This window comes from Symphalangus syndactylus, chromosome 2 (genome assembly GCF_028878055.3).
Source record: "Symphalangus syndactylus isolate Jambi chromosome 2, NHGRI_mSymSyn1-v2.1_pri, whole genome shotgun sequence".
NCBI classification, from domain to species: Eukaryota; Metazoa; Chordata; class Mammalia; order Primates; family Hylobatidae; genus Symphalangus; species Symphalangus syndactylus.
The window spans coordinates 68111097-68130814 of record NC_072424.2 but is presented as its reverse complement, the minus strand read 5'-3'; the positions used below and the strand labels follow the sequence as shown (position 1 = coordinate 68130814).

At 44.3% G+C, this 19718-nt stretch overlaps 1 protein-coding gene and 1 long non-coding RNA gene across 2 annotated transcripts in view; one reads left to right on the top strand and one right to left on the bottom strand.

The window, feature by feature from the left end:
- Positions 1-849: 849 nt before the first annotated feature.
- LOC134732745 (uncharacterized) lies at positions 850-8735 on the bottom strand. Its single transcript, XR_010116226.1, has 3 exons — positions 8680-8735; positions 3211-3443; positions 850-1006 (listed from the first exon to the last, which is right to left on the bottom strand). It is a non-coding gene; the product is annotated as an uncharacterized lncRNA (long non-coding RNA).
- Positions 8702-19718, top strand: part of BACH2 (BTB domain and CNC homolog 2) — a 373691-nt gene continuing 362674 nt past the window's right edge. Inside the window, exon 1 of the mRNA XM_055258931.2 lies at positions 8702-9197. The gene's annotated coding sequence lies outside the window, so the exon portion shown is untranslated. The remainder of the gene's footprint in view (positions 9198-19718) is intronic.

Sequence of the window (19718 nt, the reverse complement as noted above, 5' to 3'; positions counted from 1 at the left end):
ACGTTTACACTGTTGGTAGGACTGTAAACTAGTTCAACCATTGTGGAAGTCAGTGTGGCGATTCCTCAGGGATCTCGAACTAGAAATACCATTTGACCCAGCCATCCCATTACTGGGTATATACCCAAAGGACTATAAATCATGCTGCTATAAAGACACATGCACACGTATGTTTATTGTGGCACTATTCACAATAGCAAAGAGTTGGAACCAACCCAAATGTCCAACAACAATAGACTGGATTAAGAAAATGTGGCACATATACACCATGGAATACTATGCAGCCATAAAAAATGATGAGTTCGTGTCCTTTGTAGGGACATGGATGAAACTGGAAAACATCATTCTCAGTAAACTATCGCAAGGACAAAAAACCAAACACTGCATGTTCTCACTCATAGGTGGGAATTGAACAATGAGAACTCATGGACACAGGAAGGGGAACATCACACTCCAGGGACTGTTGTGGGGTAGGGGGAGAGGGGAGGGACAGCATTAGGAAATATACCTAATGCTAAATGACGAGTTAATGGGTGCAGGAAATCAACATGGCACATGGATACATATGTAACAAACCTGCACATTGTGCACATGTACCCTAAAACCTAAAGTATAATAAAAAAAATAAAATAACCCACTTATGGTTATCATAAATTAATAAATAAGCATTCGGATTCAGCATCTGCTTTCATTAGCATAAGTTGGTCATCAGGTCTGGGAACATGGGTTCCTCCTCTGGACAATGGCCCAGCCACCAATCTTAAGACACCTTATATCCCAACCCACTTCCCTAGCACCATCCTTTCCAGCTTTAGAAAATTAAGCACCAAGGAAATTTACCAACAGAAGCATGCCTGTTGACAAGACCTGGGCACGGCTGTAAATCCAGAGGGTGCTGAAGTGCAGCTGGAACAAACACAGCACACTTCCATGTTTTCAGCCTTCTGCAAAATCACCAAAGGCCCAATTCAAGTTGGGGCACGAAGCACTGGGTGTCCATATACACCTAACAACCAAAAGGCACAGAAATTAGCTCCTTAGTGTGTGGTACTGTGGGAGACCTACTTAGAGAGCATCTGGGGAAAATGGAGAAACCGATGACACCTAAATGTCTGTCATTCACGTAAGCACTATGCCGGATGCACACACGGCGGCACAGAACAGCTGTGCTGACCAGCACATCGCTGCAACCACTGTTCAGGTTGGATGCCCTTGCATAATTATATCACATAAACAGATTTGTGAAAAACAGATTAGAAACTGTAAGTGCTGTCTTACATATTCTTTGGGGAAATTGCTATAGGGTTAGTGAACTCAACTTTCTGTGTCCCTCAAAAACTCACAAGCTGAGTTGAGAAAAATAATTCAATCGCAAGAATATTTTTATCAGAATAAAAGCATCAAGGCTTTCTTTTCACAGCAATTTAAAAATTGTCAAATTACTTCTGTCTACAACCAAACTTTTCCAAGTTTCTTTAAGCAAAGATGTAATAAAAGCTAAAAATCAAATCATTGATCAAAAACATCTTTTAGAGGTGGGCGGAATAAAGAGATGGACATTTAGTTAATGGAGTAGTTTAGAAAAAACTAGGCATCACAAACTCTGAGGGGAAAAAAGGGAAGCATTGTTAGAGCTTTTTAAAAAAAATGGGAAAATAGAAAGTAATCTTGTGATTATTATAAATTTTATTATTATTTTGCTTACCTGAGCCTGACCTCATTACCTCCTTCCTTGTTTCCCAAGTAAAAAAGAAAAATTAAGCTCTTACCCCAAATTTCTTGCCTCTTGGCCCTACATCTTAACCTGAAGCTTCAAAATCTTTGCATCATCCCTTTCTTGCACCCTGTAATCCAGACAGTTTTCAGAGGCGAGATCTGAGTGATCCTCCCCCGTCCTGCAAATTCTGTTTAATGCTCACATTCTGCCTTTCTTCCACCTACTCATGGCTACCCCTGCCCCAGAGTTCTGCATTCTTGCCATTTTTTCCTCTACATCAGTGCTCCTTCTGTTATCTGCTCCATTACCTTACCTTCTACCTCTTCCTTCACTCAGATTCCTACCTTCCTGCTTTTCTCCATCTCTCCAGGCCCCCGCTTCTCTCATTCATTCATTCCCTCCCCCCTCTGCAGTGGGTCTAGAACCTCCTTGCTGTCATATCACACAGCCCCCATCTCACCAGACCTTTCTTAATCATGGGATGCTATTCCCAGGCCCCTCATTGAAATGCCCTTTTCCTTGCCTTCCTCAACTTCCCGGTTTCTGCTTGATCTTCTACCTTCCTCTTGGCTCCATTCCTGTCTTTTTCATAAACTCCTTGTTCTGTGACCACATCCATCCCCAACACAGCTATTCCTCAAACCTAAGCGTTGGCCCTCCCTCCTTTTGACTCCACCCTTTACCAGAGTGATCTTAGCCTCCTCCTGCCTCCCAGGGCCAGTTCCCTCCTAGTCACAAAGGCTAGAGGTCTCCATTCCCTCTCTCTTCTTCCTTCCTCTCCCTCTCCTCCCACATGCAAATGATCCCTAAACCATAAGCGCTTCCCAGTCCTGCTCACTGCCTTGATGTAGGCTGTAGGACTTCAGCTATTGTCTTATAGTCTCCAGCCTCTTCAGGCCCCTTCATATGGCCAATACTGTGTTCTTTCCAAAACCAGATCTGATTATGCCTCTTTGGCAACTGGGGATCAGTCATCGGCTTTCTACCCATGCAGCCAGGCTTTTCAGTGTTTCTGGGGAAATTAGAAGATAAACTCGGAGCATTTTCCTCAAGTACATCCTTCAGTACTTTGATTTTGGGTATGGGAGAGGAACTTTTAGTCCTGATCATCACAAATTGTTAAACTTTTTTAGTAAAATCAACCCATGTACTTCAAAGAGAACAAAAGTTCAGGTGATTTTTTTTAACATATAACAGGAAACTGCAAAGACATCTTATGCTTTGAAATGGCAATTTGGGGCGACGTTCTCAGATCCCTAGGAAGTTAGCATTCCATTTTCTCTGCCATTCTGAGCACTTCACTGGAAAAGTTCAATGAGAATTTTGACCTGTGGATAAAATTACACCTTCAGGCTGATTTCCCATGTCTACCTTTCCAGTCCCATATTCCACTATTGGCTGTCACTTCTAACCATCTCAATTCCTGCACTTTCACTACTCCAATTTTCCTGCCTGGAATGACCTTCCAATATTTTCTTTTCACAAAATCTCACCCTTCAGAATCCAGCTCTGTTGTCACCTCCTCCAGGAAGCCATCCCACATTCTCCTAAGAAAAGTCACTTGCCAGAAGCCTTTTGTCCAATTAGGCCCTTAGCATGGTGTGCTGTGATGACTTCTTCACTGGTTCACCTTCCCCACTAGTCCAGGAGCCCTGACTTACGTAGTGTTTCATCTCCAAAAGTTAGAAGAGTGCTAGTACATAGGTTGTGTATGCTCGAGGTGTGGCTGGAAAAAAAGAAAACAGGCAGTCAACTGATTGCTTCCTAACAGGTACAAGGTCTTGGCCATTGGGAGGGGAAAGAAGGAAAAATCTACATTTTGAAAAAATGAGTCATGATCACAATGGCATTTTGTCACCATAGTACTTCAGTACTCCTTGCTTGCCATGACAGCAGGCACAATCCCCCATACCTTCCACTTCTGACCTACCCTTCTTGACATCATAACCTCTCACTCTTTCCCAACACTGCAAGATATGAATGCTACAGTCGGATGAAAGTGCAACCTCAAGGGGTCCTTCTGTATTAAAACTCCAGCCACCTTCCCTCCTCTCTGACTCCTTCCTGACCTTGAGGTTCAACTCAAATTCCACCTTCTCAGGGAAACCTTTCCTGGCTACTTTAACCTTCATAATTTGTTTTTCCTCTCAACATCTACAATACTTAAGTTCTTATTAGAATTTAATTATGCATATTTTGAATTTTACATTTATTGGCTACCTTTATTACAGAAGTAATATATTTATATTAGAGAAAAAATTTTTAAAAAGCAAAAGTAAAATCACTTATAGGCTCTTTATTTCAAGAGGACCACTTGAACACTGTGCATATAGCCCTCCAGATTTTTCCTACGCATGCACTGGCGATTTTTTTTCACAAATAGGATTCTACTGTAAATACTGTTATACAAATTATTTTTAAACTATACTAATAAAATATTAATATACCAATATACATAAATTTTCATCACTAATTTTATTATTATTATTATTATTATTTTTGGTAGAGATGAGGTTTCACTATGTTGTCCAAGCTAGTCTCAAACTCCTGAGCTCAAGAAATTTGCCTGCTTCAGCCTCCCAAAGTGCTGGGATTATAGGCATGAGCCACCGCGCCCAGCCACCAATATTATTTTTGATGGATCCATGATATTCATATTTTATATATGAACCACCATTTACTTAGCCAATCATTTCCCGTAAGGCATTTGGATTTTTCCATCTTCTTTTTGCTATCATACAAAAAAGATCTGTACATTCTTAATTTTTTCATTAGTATAAATTCTAACACACGATTTCCATATAATTTTAAATATTATTAATATATAAAAGTAATAAAAGCAATCAAATACAAAATTACTACACTGTTCAAATGTTTCATGTATATTAGTTTTGACTCCTTATGTAGATTTAAGTTCCTTAGGGACAGAGTCCAATGTTTCTTAATTTTTCACCTCAACATGTAACAGATGCTCAGTAGTATATGTTGAAAAATTAGTTTATTTCATATATCATATTTTACTAGTTTATTTCATATAAGCTTTTAGATAATAGTGGCATCAATTCTTTACTATAGAAGAAGATCACTATAGATAGTAATATAAGAACATCACTTTCTTTCAGGGACTATTTCCAAAGTCCTTCTTAGGAACTGATGCAATCTTTGAGGAGATGAAGATGGGACAAATAAGAGATATATAGTTCGAAGGAAAAAGGCTGCTGGCCAAATTTAACAATAGCTAGAAGCAAAATTTTTCTTTTCCAGTTTGGATTACCCTGATCATTTTTCAAAACTTGTGTGAGATTTTGTATAATGAGAAATCTCTTCTTGGCAGTGGTGTGTCCAGAAAGCCCCCAGGAGTGGGCCCCCAAGGTCCTCTGTGCTGTCCAGCAATTCTGCCACATCTCTGGCACTGGTTCACATCTTTTCTCTATCCCCTAAATCTATCCTTCCCTCCTCCACTATCAGTGGACGGTCTGTCTTCTTACTCCACTAAGAAAACAGAATTCTTCAGACAACGGCTTCCCATACTTCCTACCATGAGATTCCAGCCTCCCTGCACTTCCCCACCTGTGCTGCCCTTCTGTTGGTTGGGATGAACTGGCCCCTTTCTCTCTCTGGCTGCTGCTTCTCAGCTTCCTTGGGGGGGATCTTCTTTTCTTCACCTTGCTGACCTCTAAATGTCAGAGTGCCCCAGGTCTTAAACCTTAGACTTCTTTTCTTTGCTCCTCTTCTCCACCCATGTTTCCAGTTGCTGTGTTGATGACACACAGATTTCTATCTCTAGTCTGGACTTCTCCCCTAAATTCTAGATTCCCAGGTCTGATTACCTGCTCACCTTTTCCACTTAGATGTCTGATAGACATCTGAAATGTACTATATCCAAAACCAAATGTTTCAGCATTTCCCCCATACCTGCTCCTCCTGGATAAATGAACTCTCCATTACTAAGATGTTCAGTCCAAAATTCAGAATTTCCTTTGACTCTTTTCTCATACCCTATAATGGAATCATCAACAAATCTTGTCCAGTTTATGCTGAAAATATATCTGGATTCCATTTATGGCTGTCATTCTAGCATTCTATTAATAGTTTAAGTCACCATCACCTCTCTATTGACTTATCTCAATAGCCTCCTACTTGGTCTCTCTGCTTCCATTCCTGTACTTCCCGTGACCCAGCAGAGTGATACTTTAGGAGTCTAGGCCAGGACATGTTCCTTGTCTGCAGAAACCCCTACAGCATCCCACTCCATTCACTTTTGTCAGATTTCACTGGACGTTAACTTTGCCCTGCCATGCCTTATTCAAGGTACCACATTTGAAATTCTGTCTACTGTTCTGCCTAAGAAAAAAGACAATATTTTCTCAACATCATCAAATCCCGTACAGGGTGCTGGAGAGCAAGAAAATCAAAGGCTCAAGAACTGCCCATGTCTTTAGTCTGTCTTCCTTTCCTCATCTGTTTCCTGTATATTTTAATTTTTCCTGTTTTATTTTCTACAATCAAGATTTCTATTATAGAAATAAAGTTTATTTGTTTCAATGCCATGATCCAGATTTATTGTCCTTGGAAATATCATGCTTAGAAATGTATCACAGACAAAGCCCATGCTCTGGATCAACACACACGTGTAATCATGTAGGAAAAAAACGTGTATCAGGAAAGGTTGAATGCTCCAGGCATGAGAAATAAATTGACCTCCACTCAACTTACCGCCATGATTATACAGAGGGAAGGACCTGCATCTGTTTCACATCGTAAACGCCTAAAGTGCCAGAGCAGCACAAGCCCAGGAGTGGCCATGCAAACTCATGATGGAGGTGCTAAGGCTGTCCACAGCCCAACCTCTGCAGCCGTACTGTTAAATGAGTGTCTAGTACTTGGCTTACCATTTTAATTTCACACAATTCTGAATATATTTTTCAGGTTTGAATTCAAATAACCCACTCCTAACTACCAAAAATAAAGGAGAAAAATGAACTCACTACCAGACTTCAAAGCTTATCCAAAGCAAAGATTTCGTCTTACAGCCACAGAGGTGCATGATTGCAGAGCTGGATGTAACCTGAGAGGCTAACTACTCCTAATTCAGCCTCCTTGAATGACTGGATGATGCAACCTATCACAGGTGTATTAGGTTTTTTCATCTCTATTTAATGTCCCACCTCATGCTTGAAAATCTCAAAGTGAAAAAGCTCCAGTCTGAGTCTTTAGGCAAGCAGACTAACTGAAATGACCTGTTAGCCTTTGTTGTATCCATCTGACAAGATCAGCTTGTAGAATCCAGAATGGAGGTGGGAGATCAGCTGGCAGCCTCATTTCCCTCCTCAACCACCCTGACGCTGATGTGCCCAATTCCACTCACAGCTGGGCAGCCGCGGCTTGCTTGAAAATAAATGAATCTACACCACTCTCATAGGGATGCTCTCAAGCATCCCTTGTTGTGAGAAAAACATTTATCGCTATTAAAATGCATAAAATTATCTCACCAACACATACTTACAAGAATGAGGAATGCGAAACAGAACCATCCATAAGACTATAAGAAACGGCCTGGCCAGGGCAGACCAGGAATTAGTACTCTGTCCTTGCCAGGGGTCAGGCAGGGACCTCAGAAGCAGGGTGTTTTGTCCTAGGGGGCACCAGACCAGAGGTCAGGAGACTGAGGGCTACTCCTAGCTCTAGGACTTTTCCTTATCTGAAGGCCGGGTCGGTTAGCAGAGAAAATCTCACAGTCCGGTGCCAGACCTCCACGCAGGGACTCTGCAGTGCTGTTAGAAAAATTAGCTCAGCACCTTCAGCTTGCTTTCAGCCATCACTTAGCTTTCCACACAGACATTCCAAATGGGGCCTTTCAAAACTCTGCCCTCAAATGAAGGTCTTTCAGAGCAACACTTCAGATGATATCACAAGACTCCCAGGGCGACGCTTCACTCCTTCCTCAGCATATGCCAGTGCCCGTTTTACAGGGGGATTTATGATCCTTCTCTCAGTAGAGCGAGCCAAAGTTTTATAATATTCATTAAAAATCAGCACCACATGTAATAATATGGAATACTGCCTGTACACAAGAGGGCCAAGTTATAGGTGTTTAGGGAAACGTGGCAGAATTTTCTGGCCTTGGCAAGAGGTGAAGTTGCAGGCAACAGCACAACACTAACACAACCTTATTTTATTGCAAATGTACGTTCAGCCTAAAACCTAATTACCTTCTGTAAAATCCTAACCACCACCAAACTTTCTTCTGACAGGGCACTCACACGACGTCCTTTAAGGGCAGCAACAACACCCTAAGAGCCGCAGAAAGGAAAGGCAGGGGAGAGTGGCTGGAAGGCAGTAGGAGCTGGGGCTGAAGCCCGGGAGGTTGGCTTTTAATGTCCTCCTGAAATTGACCGCGCTCTTTCCAAAAACACTGGCTTGGGGGCTTAAAGGTTCGCTCAGTGGGGCAGGTGGAGGGCCTCCTGAAAAGGATTGCGAAGTCAACATTCAAAAGGCTGCTTTTACTCGCCCGGTCCCCACCCAAAAGGGAGTCCGGTCAGCTTTGTGGGGGCCAGTGGAGCATCTTTTCTTGCCCCTCCGGGAAAACGCTAGCTAATCCTGGGATCCCTGGTCTCGACGTCTGTTCTCCTTGCCCAGGTGCAGCACCTAGGGCTCTGGACCCCTCCCCACGTGCCACACCAGCCCTCACCACTACTCTCACCCTGCTGTGCCCCCAACCCTCGTCTTTCGTGGCCGGGAAGGCCAGGCCGAGCGGGGCGGTCAGCCGGGCCGGGAGTAGGGGGCTCTCCGGGCCGCGCGGCCGCACAAAGCGGGGAGATCGGCGGCTGCGGCGGCGTGAGGCGCGCCCCCTCCCGCGAGCCGGCGGAGCGCGCGCGCCCGCCCCCGCCCCCGCCCCCGCCCCCCGCCCCAGCCCCAGCCCCAGCCCCAGCCCCCGGAGCGCCATTCGCGGAGCGGCTTACGCTAGTCGCCGGGCGTACCGCGCCCCAGCGGCCGGGGAGGTGCGCTGCCCGGCTCCCGTAAAGTTATTGTGAATGGGGAGCGGGTGACGTCAGCGCCGAATGTCAACAATGTAGCGATTGAGAGTGTGGGCGTTCCGGGGAGAGCGCGAGCCGCGCGGCGCGGAGCAAACAGCGCCGAGCCGCCGCCGCCTCAGCAGCAGCAGCAGCAGCAGCGGCCGTGCACGCCCGGGCTGCGGTCGCACAGCGCTAACGTGAGCGGCCGCCGCCCTCGCCACCCCGCCTGCCCACTCCCGCCGCCGCCCCGCTCTCGCTTTCCCCCTGGCCTCCCCTCGCCCCTTCCCCTCCCCCTTCCCGGCGCACTCGGGGGGCTGGGAACGAGCTGCCATGTGATGCGCGTCCCCTCCGCGAGCTTTCGGTGACCCCCGAACTGCCCACCTCGCCGGCTGCCGGGAGGGGGCTGCGAGCCGGGAAGACGCGGGGAAGAGGAGGCGGAAAAGGACGCAAAGTTCTCCGGCGAGGTGAGTCCCAGTCCCCGGGCCCCGCCGCCGGGCGGGGTGGCGGGGCAAGTTTGCGGGGGGAGCGGGCGCGCGGGGCGGGCGGGGAGGCGTGGGGAAACGGCGCGGGAAGGGAGCCCCGGCCGCCGGGCGCGCAGCCGCCCTCCCCGCGCCCTGCCCGCTTTTATGGCATTTTCTAGGAACGGGAAGGGGGTGGGAGCCGAGCCGGCGGCGGCGCCGCGCCGAATATGCGCTCTCCCGCCCGGCTGTTTACGGCGGCCGAGGCGCATTGTATTTTGCTGGCGTCGAAGGGTGTTTTGGAACAGCAGGGGGAGGAGGAGCAGAGGGTAATAAGTCAGGCATGGGGAGGGCGGGCTGCAGGGAGGCGCGCGTCCGCGCGAGCCGCAGCAGCTGTCAGACCCGCGGCCCTGCCTCCGGCCCGGCGAGGCCCGGGTGCCCCGGCCCCCAGCCTGCGATCCCCGCACCAGGCTGGGCGGCCTCCACCTTAGCCCCCGGCGTGCGCGCCCCGGGCTGCTCCGCGTGGACCTTGGCCGCGGCGCCTTTTTGCGCTCAGCTGTCAGCCGCCGCCGGGTGGCCCGGACCACCGCGACCGGCGGGGAATCAAAGCCCAAGTTTAGGGTCGCAGGAAGAGGCGAGCTGGGGGCCTTGCGGCGCAGACCTGGGTCGAATCTCTCCTAGCGAAAGATCGGGTTGTCGGAAAGCGTCCCGCGTAGCTAAGACCTAAGGGCGCCGGGCTTCTGAGAGGGAAACCTTGCACCCCCTCTCCCACAGATCCTGCATGAAGTCAAAGTGCAACACACACACACACACACACACCCTACACTCCAGTCTCCAAGCCCCAGAAGCTTCACCCAGGAGACTGGTTTATGAAGGGGACACTGCCCTCCCCGTCCCGGCGTGGAGGCGCTCCGTGGCCTCGCTGTGCTTCGCTCACCCGGCGGGTGTTCAGGAGCCCGGCGCCGCTGGAGACGGCGGCGGGCGGCGCTCACGGGCTACCCCAGGTGCCCACGAGGGGAGAGACTGGAGCGAGCATCTCGGCGACCTCGGTCTGGCCGAGCATTTGCAGGAACTCGGACCGCGAGGGGAAGCAGGCAGGTCCGGGAGTGAGTGTGTGAAGGGGCGGCACACTCCTGGCTTCTGGGGTCGCGGGCGCGTGGGGCATCCCCAGCACTCTCCCGCGCGTAGGCGAGTTTGGCAACTTGAGGGAAGTTCCGGCGCGGTCGCTGCGGGGGTGGTTTGTCGGTGGCCCGAGGAGGCGCGCCTCGCAGCCTGCCCACCCGGTCACCGCCGTCGCCGTGACCCGTGGCCGCCAGGAAACGAGAGGGACCGGGGCGCCCCACCCGCGAGACGGACCCGCAGCCTCCCGGCGGGCCCGCGGGCGGCGAGACGCGGCGTTCCTGGTTTTCACCTTCGCTGTCTAGTGCCGCAGTCTCTCTCTGTAAATTTCATCTGTTGAGTGTATTTAACTAAAAAGGGTAATTACTTTAGATAAAAATCCTTTCCTGCCTAGTGGGAACCTTGGCTGAGATGATGCCTAATGAGATATTTTGCTTTTGTCTGTTTAGAGTAAAATTAGAGATGTTAACGCTGATAACGGTTTTCTCAGATCATTAAAATGTAACATGTAGGAAAGGCATGTCGAGCTGCAAAGGCTCGGGCTGACATGAAAGAAGCTGAGCGTGAAAGGCTGCCCCTCCTTTGGCGGAGAGGGCTATTTCGGTAAGGCAGCGGGCGTCTTGCTTAAAATGTGAGATCGCCCCACCCTGGTTCTCCGGCACCTCCCGAGTAAACGGCGTTTTTCATTCTTGCAGGTAATAATAAACGTGAGTCAAAATGACATCTTGTTAGAATTAGTCTTTAGTCTGTAAGAGAGATTGCCAAATTACAGTGTTGCGTTCAAACTGCTCCACTGAAAGGTCTGTCAGCATTTCCATTATAAATTCAGTTTTTCTGGAGTTTATAATTTCACCACAAAACTTTGAGTGGCTGAAATGTTTTCCCTTTTAGTGTTCTGGTTTTTAAAAGAAATTTATTGATTGCCCATTTCCAGCGTCTTTTTTACTCTTGAAACCTGAATATCATTGAAATAGAGCAAAGTCCCAGAAATGGAACACACAACCATGGAATAAAGTATTTTTGTTAGAACATAACTTTATTGGTGCAGAGCCGTATTTTCGTTTTGCATTGCGGGAGGCTTCAGGTTTGCCATTTGGTAATCATGAATGTGTTGCGTAAATTCTTCTGCTGTCTGTCTATTCTGCAGGTGGACTGAAATGTCAGTTGGTAGTGTGTTTGCCAGGATTACATGGAGACACACACTCCTCAGTTAAGTGTGTGTCTGAACTCATAGCTAAATTGTGAACACTCCTGTTAGTTACTTTTTTGGTTCTTTGTATGTTGCATGTCAGGATCTGCTATGAAGAAGAAGGGGTGAGGTGAAAGGGAGGGAGGGGATCAGGAATCACTTTCTGTATTACCAGTGCCTGGGAGAAAGCCATTTATTCATTTCCTATTGAATTATGCCCTTTGACTTAGTATCTTCAGGCAATTCTTTTCCAGTAGCTCACCTCTGGCTGCTGTGTAAGGGGCTTAATTATTTGCAAACTGCCTTGAAATCCCTGGATGAAAGGCACTGAATAAGTGCACAGTATTGTTATTCAGATATGGAATTTAATGATCCATTACAGTTCATCAGGAAAATGCACTTTGCAGTGATGGTAGGAAATGTTTCCACCTGATAGAGGGTAATAATAACTGCTTAAAAGTAGATTCAGATTACAGATGAGACAATTAACTCTAGCCATGTGCTCTTCAATTTGTTGCAATTCATTTTGTGATCAAAGTGAGTCACAGAGAGCCAGATGGTCAGGTTCATGTTCAGATCTCTCCTAGGCCAGCCCTTCACTTCTGGGCCCACTGTCTGCACAGCCGACAGGACTTAGTTATTCATTAGCGCTTGTGAGCTGTTTCTCAGAATTCGTAATCGAGGCTCCTGTGATGCCAACAAAAGGGCTTAAGCCAATCTGTATTGTTGAGAGCAGTTTAATTTTTCTTGGATTAACTTTCAGTGTCTCTGGTGTGGATCCAGTCTTAACAAAAAGGAAAGAGACCCTAGTGGCTCTCTATCTCTGCTGTGCCTAGCCCCTCTACTCTAGTTTTTGAACCTCAGATTTCAGGGGTGTGGCATCTAGCTTATTGTAAATGCAGGCTTGATTGTTAATGAATGAGAGAATACTTAGATAAATAAATATCTTTCTGTGTGTCCAGGGGGTGAGAGCCAGGACTAGCTTCATGGGCATAAGACCTGTGCAGTTACATAGGCCCGCTTCCCCTTCCCTGCTCAGAAGGACCTCATATTTGGTATAAGGTTCTGCTGTTTTCTTCGGAAATTCTTAATAATTTTTGAACAAAGGGCCCCTCGTTTTCATTTTTCACTGAGCCCCACAAATTATGTACCTACCTGGTTCTGGTGAGGAGCAGGGCATAGTGTGGAGTGGCAGGCTGACCCTACTCAACTCATTGTAGACTCTTGGTAGGGAAGAGTTGGCTTTGTGTTGCCACATCATTTGATTTTTCCAGGGGAAGCTAGATATTGGATATTTATGTGGAATTCCCTGATTTTTAAATATTGGCTCAAATCTTTAAAAAATTTTTGGATGAAAGCATATGTAAGAGCTAGAGTCGGCCTGGGGGCTGCTTGTCTCCCACCACTGAACAGACTGAAACATCTTTTTTTGTTTAATATCTTTGTATGTCTCTGTTTTCTAAAGGCCTGGCATATAGTGGATGATTTGTGAGTATGCACTCAATGAATGGTTACAACTATCTAGAAAATAGAAAGATGCTAAAAAAAACAAAACTTCAAATCAACACTGAGTCCCACTCAGGAATTGATCAGCTTCCTTTTTAACAGAGAATTCGACATGAAAGGCCGAATAATTTAATACCATGAGTACAATGTGATTTCTTGCAGGTGAATAATCCATTACTTTTGAACCACCTGCCCTCTATTTAGTTGTTATTGACCAGATAGGGTAACTTGGCTGGGTAATGCCTGAGGACCTCCATGGGAGTTTGACATTTGAGAACACTCACCAAAATAATAGTTTTGATTTACTGAATCTGCACCATGTGCCAGACCCAGTGCTGACTACCTTACCTGAATGCACTTCATTGATTCCTCAAAGCAACCCTTTGAAGTAGGTGTCATGCCTGCCCATTCTGCAGAGTTGGAAGAACTAACCTCATGTTGGAATGAACTTAATCTGAATATAGTGCATGTTTTCTTGAATGTCTAAAGGTTATTTCCCCATTCAGGACACTCCAGTCCTGAATCAATGACTGGGCATGGTGTAGGACTGTGGCATACAGAGAACATGGTCCCTGCCCTCACATACACAGAACGGAGAACAATATAAAATATAACGTATTTGTCAATACGTTATATTGACAAATGTAATGCTGTGCATCTGCCTCCCTGTTTTTCTCCTTTCCCTATCTGGATGTTGAAGAAGCTTCAGCGACATATGACCCTGTCAGAGGTACTCACAGTTCAGAAGTCAGCGCTGGTTGCAAAAATTGGAATTTCTTTGGAAAAGAAGACAAGCTTTTGGTAGAGCTGGGGCCACATGTGGGAACGCAGCACCAAGGCCTTGGGAATGATGGAAAATCGCTTCTGTATTGTTAATGGCAATATATGACCTCTGCTGTCCTCCTATCTTTAAATTTTATGTAAATATTTACAAACTGTTCAAGTCCAAACTGAAACCTGCTATGAACTAAACATTTTGTAAACTCAGGAAGATTTCCCAAAATACAACTCACCTTTCACCTTTTTTTTTGTTTGTGATGACATTTAATTTTAAAAAAAGAAAGTAGTTCCTTTTTTTTTTTTGGTCAGTTCAGGGTCTTTTAATTTTTTCCCTTTACTTTTTTCTTTTTTGTTAATTTCAAATGTCAGTCTATCTAAAACTGAAAATTTTACTATCAGCATGCTACTCAGCTTCCGTAAGGCTGGAAGTATCCTGCGAATCTTACCACTATGTCTTTTCCAAGGGCCGTTTCATTTCTAAAGAATGTATAAATTGAACCTCATCCTGCTAGTGACACTACTTCAAAATTCAGGCAGGAATTTTGCCATTTGTTTTTCCTTGAGCTATTTTTTTTCCAAAATAATAAATCTTCCCAATCCAAAAGCATTTCACATCCTCCTTCATTCTAGTCGTTGGAATTACAGCCAAAATGCCTCTCAGTCTTCCCCAGTGACTTCATAATCACCGTTTCTTCAGCATATTCCCTGGTTGACTTCTCTTTTGTTCCTTAGCCTCATAATGAATTGCCCTTTGGTTCTGAGATGTGTCATTTTCCTCCCTGACCTTTTTGTTCTTTTCCTGAAGGCTGTAGGACATGCTGCTGCTGATGTGATGAGAGCCGGCGCTTGGTTGCTAGGTCCCTCCTGTCCTTGTGTCAGCTTTCATTGGCTCCTTTCCTAAGCATTTAAATCCTCCACTTTCCAGTCCTCCCATACATCTCATTATTCTCTTCATGTGTGCCTGAGCCTGTAGCTGGCATGTAGACAAAGTCCCAGTTAGTTACGGAAGAAAGCTTTTCGAGTTTCCAAGTCTTCCATCACTCTAGTCTTGGGCCATCTTCTATTCTGTCTCTCGTGTGACTTTCTGCAGATACTTCAGGAATTTCCTCAAGACTTTCCAGGAGTCTAACCCAAAGACAGCTTAGACCTTCACTTTGGATTTTAAAGTTGGGAGATCCCAATGTGGTGATTTCCATTCCACAAGTAGGAAACAAAGTGAATGTACATGCTCAACATCTTTCCTTAGTATTTCAGTATCCATAGATTATTGGCAATTTTTCTTTTTTTCCTATGCTGTATTCTTCTAAGCAACAGAAGCTTGTGGATAGTACAAAATGGGCCAAGTGTCCAGAAATACTTCCTTAGAGGCAGATGCCTCATTCATTCATTAAACAAATATATACTGAGTATCTCTTATGTGGCAGGCATAGTGTTAAGTGACCACAGTGCTAGTGGGGAGCAAACCCAGTCCTGGCCCCTGGTCTCATGAAGCACGTCATCTGGTAGGAAGAATGGCACTGATCAGTTAGTAACAGATAACCCACTGCTCGTGAAGGAAAGGTGTTTCATACACCAGAGTGTCTAATGGGGAGATTTAACCTGATCGGGAGGTTGGGGAAGCCCTCCCTGAGGAATTGTGGAGTGACCTTCCATCAGGGACGGTCCGAAACTTGAGATTCACTTTTTCCTCCAGCTTCCTAATCCTATTAATTCACTACTATCTTTGGCCCTTTGGAGTATTGCATAAGCCATGCTGGAACCTCTGGGGCCATTTTGGCAAATAATAGTTCCTGTATACAGAGTCCACAATTGATTTATTTACCTGGGTCTTTAGAACCTGATAAAAACAGAAGTTAACTGCCAAGAGTACTGTTCATTTCCATACTTGGAAAAAATACAAGTTAACATTCTTATTTTGAACATATTTAGAGTGGTTTTGACAATATTTGAATGATCAGAAGCTACAAAGATATTCTCTCCCAGTCAGCTGATGTGTGTAGGGCCTTTGGTGAAAAAGTGAGTCTAAAGTCTGTCTGAAGTCCCTGGCTACTCCAGAGCAGAGGGTCTCCATCCTCTGTGGCCCAAAGAAGATTATTCCAGGCTTGTCCAACCCATGGCCTGCAGGCCTCTTGCGTGTTGAATGCGGACCAACACAAAGGTTTTTTGTTTGTTTGTTTTTGTTTTTTGTTTTTTGCTATTTTTCTTGTTTTAGCTCATCATGTATCATTAGTGTTTAGTGTATTTTATGTGTGGCCCAAGACAGTTCTTCTTCCAGTGCGTCCCAGGGAAGCCAAAAGATTGGACATGTCTTATTTAGACCATTCTTAGATGCAAAATTAAGGAATTTTGGCAGCATCTATTTAAAATAAATTGATTATACTTCATGCTAACACCCCTATTTTCTTTTTCTTTGATGATGGTTAACTTGTATTGAGAGCTTCCTCTGTGTGCTGCTCACATTAACTCATGTAAACCTCAGAACAACCCAGGGCTAGGTGTGATCACTAGAAGCCGCAGCATAGGTGTCACTCAGCTAATGAATGGTAGAACTGGAATTGGACACTAGCTGTCTGATGCTTGGGCCTGTTCTCTTACCATGTTATGGCTCTCCCTTTTCCTTTTCTTCTTCATTTGAAGTTGGAACTCTCTTTAGCAGTTCCCAGAAGTAGAAATAAAGGTCATCTCACTCTAAAATACTGGATGTTTTATTGACATTTATCGTGAAGTTGAAAAATAATTTCTCAGTAAATCTGAGTGAATATATCTCCTGTCTTTCACATGGCCTGCTTTCTAATAATTGCATTCCTTAGGTTTTAGTGTCCATTTAGGGATCGGAAAGTAAAAGTGATGCATATAAAGGCAAAAGAAGTACTAGGCATATAACTGAAATACCATGGCTCTGTCTCCAGGGTTTACTTGTAACTCACACTCCTACCCTCTTGTTAGGTGGAGGGAATTTGTTTTTTGCCTTTTTTTTTTTTTTTTTTTTTTTTTTTTTTTTGGTGGGTAGGAAAAGGTAAAAAACTATACCTGTAAGAGGTAGAGTATTCTACCAAGGAGGAAGAATTTCATTCAGAACTAATTCCATCAGAACTCCTAATTAGAAATATTAGCTACCAGTAACAGATAAAAGTAGGTAACCTTTGTTCTCATTCTGGTCAATTTCAGGAAGAGATTATCTTGCCAGATTAGCATGTTGCAACTCTCAACTGGAGATTTGAATGGTTTTAAAGGACTCAGGCAGTTGGCATGGCAGTAACCCCCAATTACCTCAGGTTTGCAGGGTCACTATTTAGAATGCTGACTCAGCTCTGCCTGGGCCAGACACCAAAGTTGTCATCTTTAGTCAAGAAGCATCATTCTCAGGAGCCACTTGAAACATTAAGCACACATTTGAAGCTCAATTTGGGAAATGATCAAGTGTATGAATGTACAGTACTGTGCTTATTTTTCAGCATTTAGTTCAAATTTTGGAGAAAGCTAAATGGGAGATGCTTAGTGTGTCAGTGTTGGAGGTTTTAAGTGATTTAAAAAATCAAGAAGATGAGTGCATAAAGATTTCTATGCAAACAATGATGAGCTTAAATTAAAGCTGCTGATTTAGTGTGAGAATTACTTGCATTGATTTGTAGAATATCTATATGGGTTCAAGATTCCATATTATGCAAATGAATAAGCCCTGAAGAGTCAAACTGAAAAAAGAAATGAAATTAACTATGAAAGATATTATTACCCATTCAGCAAGAGGAAAATGTAGACAGAGTTAACCCTTCCTTTTCATACATTTTCTTGGGAAGATAAGTGCCAGGGATGGCGGTCCATGTCCCAGACGTAAAGAAGCTAGGCACAGTTTGCAGCCAGTTCCCCCATCCTCCTTCTGTCCTCACTTTTTTGTTTCATGCTCTCTTACCTTTTGGCCACCCAGTCCCCTCAACTAGTCCTTGTCCTTCCCTTCCAAAACCAATCTCAAGGAAAGATTTTATGAACACAGTTTTACTAATATAAAGTAACTGAGCATACTTGATGCGTTACTTTTCTGAAGCATCAACATATTAATAGGAGACAAAGCCAAAGAAGTAAAACCCTAAGGATAAAAACAATAGAATTTCGCACACTGGTAACCTGGTGATAGGAGACCATTTCTGAATGAAGAGAGGGCTCGCGATAAAGAAACACAACCCTAGGCAGAGAATATAGGCAAATGGATTACAGGATATAAATCAAAGTGGTATTTAAATATAAAGAGAAGATTATTTTTAATAATACATTTGTCAGTGAGCATTTCCTGCCTCTTGCCATACATTGGAGTTGATCACATAAACCTCTATAGCAAGATGGTATGTTATTTAACATTTAAATGAAGCTTCAGGGGAAAGCCATTTGGTTTATGATTAGGGATTTTTGTTATTCAGTAGCAGTGAACCTGAAATTCTATATTATCTTTGAATGTTGAATTTTAGGAGAAAAAAAAAAAGCAGCAGATCCAACTTCACTTACCTCTCCACCCCAGTTGCATTGATAAAAATCGAATTGATAAATTTATTTCAAAATTGGTGTGTCCCAATTTGACATACCACAAGCATAGTGGTGTCAGCATGGTGGTGACATCTGGACATTAGGAGAGTTGGTTGATTAATGAAACTATCCTTATTTTAGATAGAGTTGTTGCCAGGTAAATACCGGGCTGTAGAGTCAATGCCCTTCAGTCCCACCTCTCCCCCACCATACCCTCCTCCAGCAACCATGCTATGTTGAGTTGATGGCTCCATCTAGTGCCAGTCTGTGGAATTGTCTTGCAGGACTCCACTGTTGCCTCCGGAGCTGGGTATAATGAAGAGTCCTCTTTCTCTGGGAACACACTGTCTAGTGGGGAACTGCCCTCTAGTTCCTACCTCTCCTTTGTTTTTGCAGTTTAGTTATACCTCCGTGTCTTTCTTTATCCCAGACTTAATTTCTTTGTTTCCCTCTCTCTAGTACCCCCCTCTTTGTACTTGTTTCTCCTCCTTTTTTGTTCTCCAACTCTCAATTTTTTTTGGAGAACAAAACAGTACTTACAACCGGTAAGTATAAAGACTTTTTTTTCTAACAATACTTTATGCCAAAGTAAGAGAATTCTGTGCATTTTAAATGAAACTAACAATTGAAACCATGTTAGAGAATCAGAGTGACCCTGAAGTTGAAGTCCGAAAGTGTCACTTAGAAGACTGTGTCCCTTCATCCTCCTGTAATTAGACATTTCCTCAAACAGTTAATCAAGAGTGTTTTCTTTTAAATGGTTTTGGAACTATCATTGTAGTATCATTTTCTTTTTAGATTATAAATTTAACCTCTCATATTTTAAGTCAAGACATTTTCACGGACTATCAAGGAATCCTAGCTCATTGGCCTGGCCCTGTTTCTATGGGAAAATATATTCTGAGTTCCAGAAAACCAGCGTTCCTGCAGATTTGTAGGTCCCGTATAAAATGAGAGAACGGAGATGAATGAGAGGCATTGTCAGACAAAGCCTGGCACATGAGATCTGAATTAGCGTACAGGTTTTAAGTCTCCCACATTAAACAGTACATTTTAAATTTCCACTTATGTTAAGCATCTTGATATTGTGGGTTTGAAAGTAAGTCCCCTCTGAAAAACAGGAACTGTGCTTGTCTGTTACCAGTTCTTGTGGTCGATATGGTAACTATTTTGATTTTTCAGAAGGGAGGAAAAGCAGTTAAATCTAGTTAAAATTAAAACCAGTTAAAATTAACTGGCTCGTGAGATTTCAGTGCAGCTGTTCCACACATAGCAACACTGAGAGTGAGTTGTTTATTACCATGATTAATTATTATTAGTTGTTACTTCTTTTTGAGCAGTGGCATAGATTATTTATATTTTTGGTCTAACCTTGGAAAATAGAAACTGCAAGCGTCGAGAGGTTCCCGTTTGCTAAT